At 29.6% G+C, this 6,989-nt stretch overlaps 1 pseudogene; it reads right to left on the minus strand.

Moving 5' to 3' along the window:
• Positions 1-4,194: 4,194 nt before the first annotated feature.
• LOC106338433 lies at positions 4,195-5,269 on the minus strand (annotated as a pseudogene).
• Between the last annotated feature and the right edge of the window lie 1,720 nt (positions 5,270-6,989).

The raw sequence follows: 6,989 nt of genomic DNA on the forward strand, positions 1-6,989 counted from the left end.
AAGTTGATTTCAAAGCAATGTAGTTAAATAATGAAATAAGGAGCTAGGCTATAAGGTTCATGCCGATAGACGGACTTCCATTTTTGCATTTGCTCAAGAAAATATCCAATCATTTTTTATTTTTTGATACAAAATATGTCCAATCATAAACATAAGAAACCACCAGTTTGTATGACTCCACATGTTCGGCCATATCTTCTTATTAGTGTATAACATTCACTTGGGACTAAGAATAAAACACAGTAATTAGAGAATTATGATAAAGTTCGTACCCACTCACTTATGTTTTGTAAATTTTCTTTTACTGCAAGTATAAACTACAACTTAAGATTATATCAGTTCTTTTGGCAAACTTATGGTTCGTTCCCTTCCTACACAACCATTATCAATCATTTCATATGTTTATGCTAAATTTTAAAAGAAAGTTATAGAACCATATAATCCGGGCGTAGCGCGGACACGAACCTAGTATATTTATAATGTTTTATTTAATGTATGATAAAAAAGACGTTATGTGTATTTGATTGTTTTACCTTAAATATAACATTTTATTACATGAGTTTGACAGAAAAAGGTATACAAGATTTGGAATTCTTACCACGGATTATATTAGTATTATTGTCGGCCCATCCTACGGGATGTGTTACATTTATATTGTTTCATTACGAATATATGATTGTTAATATGCAAATACAATTGTAGGGGTTGGTTTGCAACTTGATGTTTTAGTTGGTTTGTTTGTGTAAAGTTAAATCGATGGATGGACAATTGAAAATAAAAATCATATTCTTTGAATTATTTTTGAGTTTTTGTAGTTTGGTTATATTGATTAATCAAGTGTGGTTATCTTTTGATTATAATAGAGAGCAATTTTGGTTGAGCGAGTGCATTGGTGGAATATTAGTAACCATTTTCTGCTAAATTATTTTAAATTCCTATACACATTTGAAAATATTTAGTTTATTTACAATAAAAATGACTATTTATTTTTATTTTTTATCCACGCTAGCGGACGTTATTTCATTTTTATTTGAGTTTAGTTATTTTGGTTTATGTGATTCACTGTAAAAAAATATTGGCCTTGATAAGATTATCTCCTGAGGTAAAGTTTATGAGGAATTTGATGTTTTGCAGTGAGTACGCATGATTGCAAAGTTGAGTTATAGTATATAAAATTAGCGGATGAAAATATTTTTACTTATAATGAAAAAAAGCGTAAATCATTAGTTTTTCAAAAAACATATAAAGAAAAAAACAATGCAATTCATGAATAAATATATAACTAAGAGATAAAATAACTTCACTCTACTTACTCAACCTGACACTAACTTTTTTTTAAAAATTCTATATTAGTTATTGGTATAGTTAAATTTAAATGAACACTGAAAGAAAATAAATAACTATATTTTTTAAGAAATTATTATAGTAAGACAATTATATAAATTTTAAAATGAATAGTAAAATAAATAATTAAAACTGTTATAAAAATCATGAACATTAATTCTATTTTTAGTTAAAAGTAAACTAAATATTTAAAATAAGTTTTTTTGATATTCGTTTATTTATCCGCCCGACGGGCGGGCGGGTTTACCCTAGTATCCAACAAATGTAAAAAATACCTATGAAAACTATTTATATTTTAAAACGAATTTTTTTTTCTATAACTACTTACAATATGAAACATATGGAGTATTATTTAATGTAAAGAAATGTTCTTGGTGTAAATTGTGGACGGAATCGGTTTTTATTGTTTTGTACTTCATAAAATATTTTTGAAACTTAGGGATTTACTGGTATTAGTAATACCAGCAAATATTGCGTATTCATAAAAACGTTATAAAAACTTTAAACCATTTCAAAAATTTTAAAATCAAAATTTGGTTTTACTAACGTTTGTGATTTCTGGTATGTTGCATGTAAATCAATAAAATTTAAAATATATTTTAAAGCTATTTATTAAAATTTAAATATTAAACTTGAGATATTATAAATACAGAATATAAATACATTTTAGATTTTAATTTATATTCACTAACAACATCCTAATTTACATTATAAAAATTTAAACCCAAAATATTCCCTATAATGTTTTAAAATTAATATAAATATAAAATTAATATAAATATACTACATATATACATATATAAACATTTGGAGTTGTTCAATTTACGTGTTTGCATTTGGTGTTTATGGTGATATGCATAAATAGAATGATATCGTAAAGATACGGGATTTTATGGATGGTAATATGTAGGTCTAGGCAAAAAAAAAAAGGAACCGAAGAACCGAACCGGAACCAAACCGAAATACCCAAAACTGGAACCAGACCAAAACCCTCAAATACCCGAACAGTTCTTATATTTCTATATCCGAAATAACCGAACCGAACTGGAACCGGAACCGAACCGAACCCATAAACAAACAAGAAACCGAATATATAAAAAATATTAATTATAGATACATAATAACATAACTAAATATATATTTTTAATTTAAAAATCTATTAAGAGTATCTAAAAGTAGTTGAAGATAACTAAATTATTATAAAGTATCCAAACAATCCGAAAGTATCCGGATATTTTTATCTGAAATATCCAAATTAATCCGAAATATCCAAAAATTTTATGTAAATCATCCTAATTATTTGATATTTTACCCTAAAGAACTGATATTTTACCCGAACTACCCTAACTATCCGAACTATCCGAACTCGAACCGGAACCAAATAAGAACCAATTTTTTTCTGGATATTTTTTGGTTCCTAGTTTTACTATTCGAACCGAACCGAACCCGAAACTATCCAAACGTTCATAGTTTTTATGCAACAGAATATATATATAATATGTATTGAAAAGGGTTTTCTTTTTATACATATAAATGTTGAAGAGTTTCATATATTCATAAAATGACCTGAAATTTTGAAGACAACTTGGAAACGCGGAAAACATGCCTCAGGTTATCCTAAACTTAGCTGCGGCAAGGGGTAAAAGTTTCTCAGGGAAATCAGTCAGCATAGGCGGCTGATTAAGATTTGTCTATAATGAAAGCAACTGGTACCTCAGAACACTCGCTCTGCAAAAACACCAGACAAACAGAAAACAAAGCAGGAGAAGTTTTCCATGAAAATATGGGTGATATAACGTACGTTTCCGGAGACTCGAGCGAGTTGTAGTGAAAGTTGGAAACAATTTACCTCCTAGAAGAGGGATGGAGCTGCAGAGAAAACCAATCGGTTTTAGTGCGACGATCTCCGTCTTTTTGAGGAATTGAAAGTCTCTCAAACTCTTCTTGGTGGTGCTCGCAAGATAAGACAACGACATGGTGGAGGTTCTGAAGAAACCGATTGCTCCATCCATTTTCTGAAATATAATTCTTAAAATCAAAAGAACAACAACTAATTTTCTTTAGTAAAAAAAAGTAACTAATTTTCTTATCGTAGACAAAATAGGCAATGAGATTAACGGTTGAACGTTCCACTATTAAAGGTTAAAAACTGGAGTAATAGTGAACAACCTAACGTATTTCACAGTACTGATGGCTGGTGGTTGACAGCGACGTGTATAGAATTCAATGATCGTTTAAACTAACTCTCTTTATTAATTAATGCTTAATTAAGAAACTCACTCAAAACTCAAGCTCAATTTCTAAGGCCAACTCCAATGAGACACCAAAACACCAAATTTAGTGTCATTCATCTCCAATAGGACGCCAAAAATAACACCATCCCATCAAATTTGGCGTAGGGTGAATAGTGTTACACCAAATTTGGTGTAACACTATTCATCACACCAAATATTTAATATACATATTTTATTATGTTTCATCTTACAGTATAATTCAACTATTATTATTAGTTTGTTTAAATTTGTAACTAAACATAAATACTGTATTATTTGTATTTTAAAATTATCTTTACATAATTATTCTTTTTCAACAAAGAAGTGACTAAATATTATTATCATTTAATTTATACCGTAAAAAAATAAAATATCATAGAAATTTTATACTTTATTTTTAATAATATAAGATTATAATTAGTATATAAATTATAGAAATAAATAATATAAGATGGATAATATTAAAATGCATATTAAATTTGAAATAAACACTCAAACAATAAAATTACAGAAAACCAAACAAACATAAAACACAACAAACTAATATTAAATGACATAATAAACAAAAAGCATTAATTTAAAACTTAGGCAATTCGTTTCCGCTAAGGTAATCATAATACTGAGAAAAATCTAGTTGGTCATTTGGTGACATTTGATCTTCACCTTGAAATAGTTGTCTTTGAACATGATCTCCTTGAATTTGAGATGCTTGATATTGAGATCCATGGTGTTGGCTTTGTGAACCCTGTCCATGTTCTTCATGTTGGCTTGTCGATGCTCTTCTTCTCAAAATTATTGCTCTTTCATTTTCAATATACACACGAGCTGCTGGATCACTTATAGAACTCAAATCCGCAAATAGTATTTTATACTCTTGCTTCATTCTTTGTACCTCGACCTTTTGTCTTTGAATTTCATTTCTTTCAGAAGTACCTTTAGCAATAGCTTTGATAAGATGATCATTTTGCTCCATCATTTGTTTAAATTGTTCCTCAGATTGTTGTTTTCTCTTTGCTTTTTTACACCCATAGATCTTTTAGATAGATTAGAAGTGACATCTTCCTTATTCATATTTAGATCGAATGAATTCATACAGGGAGATGACGATGACTCTTCTTGAAGTGATGGAGATGAAATAACATTTTGAACTTCTTCTTGCAATGCATTAGCTCTGTTAGAGAAATTATTTGCAAATTTCTCAATACCTTTAAGGATAGGCCAGACATGGTCAAATTGGAACCCTTTCTTGTATTTTTCATCTTGTGTTTGTAATATCTTCGCTTGGTTTAGCTGGTTAAAAATAAAAAGAAAAATAATTTAGTAAGTATAATAATTTGATAGAGAATAAATGAGTTCAAATAATTCACATATATATATATATATATATGTTTACTTGCTGACAAAAAAAAACTGTCTACTTACAATTTTTTGCTCGGAGGCACCACTAGGATTCTTGTTTTGAATCTGGTTCACAAATCCTTTCAGCTTGGAGACTGCAGCAAGAATTGATGTCATTCGAGCTTGTAAAGATCTTTTTGGTCTTGGTTGACTATGGAAATATTTTTCATATTCTACTTGAACTCTTGTCCAGAACCGATCTCGGGATTGGTTTATCCCTATTACTGGATTTTGTGAAACATCAAGATACACATGACATAAGTGTGTATCTTCCTCAATAGAATATGAACCAGAACGAATTGTAGTCATTTTATAAGAAATTTCAGTGGTAAGAAAATAAGTTTGAAGATGTGTGATCATTTTAAAGAGTAGTACATATATATATAGAGAAGTAAGAGTAAAAGAGTAGTAAACAATTATTAATAAAAAGACAAATTTTGTAAGACATGAGATTCTTTATGAATGCAAAGACAAATTATGTAAGACATGAGATGCTTTATGAATGCAAAGACAAATTGTGTAGGAGATGAGATGACTTATAAATGCAAAGAAAAATTGTGTAAGACATGAGATGACTTATGAATGCAAAGAAAAATTGTGTAAGCACATGCAAGCAAAACATTGTGTAAGACATGAGATGACTTATGCATGTAAAAAAATTGTGTAAAACAAATTGTGTAAGACATGAGATGATTTATGATTGACAGACAAATTGTGTAAGATATGGATGATTTATGAATGCAAAGATAATTTGTGTAAGAGATAGATGACTTATGAATGCAAAGAAAAATTGTGTAAGACATGAGATGACTTATGCATGTAAAAAAATTGTGTAAAACAAATTGTGTAAGACATGAGATGATTTATGATTGACAGACAAATTGTGTAAGATATGGATGATTTATGAATGCAAAGATAATTTGTGTAAGAGATAGATGACTTATGAATGCAAAGAAAAATTGTGTAAGACATGAGATGACTTATGCATGTAAAAAAATTGTGTAAAACAAATTGTGTAAGACATGAGATGATTTATGATTGACAGACAAATTGTGTAAGATATGGATGATTTATGAATGCAAAAAAAATTGTGTAAGACATGAGATGACTTATGAATGCAAAGAAAAATTGTGTAAGCACATGAGATGACTTATGCATGCAAAAAAAAAATTGTATAAAACAAATTGTGTAAGACATGAGATAATTTATGAATGCAAAGACTAATTTTGTAAGAGATGAGATGGCTATAAAATGGTACCATATTTGGAAATAAGATCAATATCACCAACATTTTCTAATTCTACATATAAAAGATGAATTTTAACTATGGAAGCTCATTTCTAATTCTACATATAAAAGATGAATTTTAACTATGGAAGCTCATCTCAAATACACGTTTCTTCTTGTTGGTCATATAGTAATCAACTGTGACCGTGAAAATGCTTCTCGCAATCTCTTCAACGATTATTTTACAAATAATCCTTTGTTCAATGAGACAATGTTCCGGCGAAGATTTCGGATGAGTCGCCCTTTGTTTCTACGTATCTATGAAGCTATACAAATACATGATAGTTACATTATTCAACGAAGAGATGGTGTCGGTAAACTTGGGTTGTCTGGTTTACAAAAAGTAACTGATGTCTTTCGAATGTTGGTGTATGGTTTACCGGTGGATTCCACCGATGATCGTATATCAAGATAGGAGAATCTACAGCTATTGAAAGTTTGAAGCGATTTTGTCGTGCTGTTGTTGAGGTTAATGATGTTGACGCTAATGATGTTGCACGACTACTCCAAATTGGTGAACGCCATGGATTTCCAGGTATATTGGCTAGTTTAGATTGCATGCATTGGAAATGGAAAAACTGCCCAACAGCTTGGGGAGGACAGTATGATGGCCGTAGTGGATCTCCCACTATTATTCTCGAGACCGTAGCTGATTATGATCTTTGGATTTGGCATGCATAGTTTGGT

The sequence above is a fragment of the Brassica oleracea genome, chromosome C4 (genome assembly GCF_000695525.1).
Source record: "Brassica oleracea var. oleracea cultivar TO1000 chromosome C4, BOL, whole genome shotgun sequence".
Lineage (NCBI taxonomy): Eukaryota > Viridiplantae > Streptophyta > Magnoliopsida > Brassicales > Brassicaceae > Brassica > Brassica oleracea.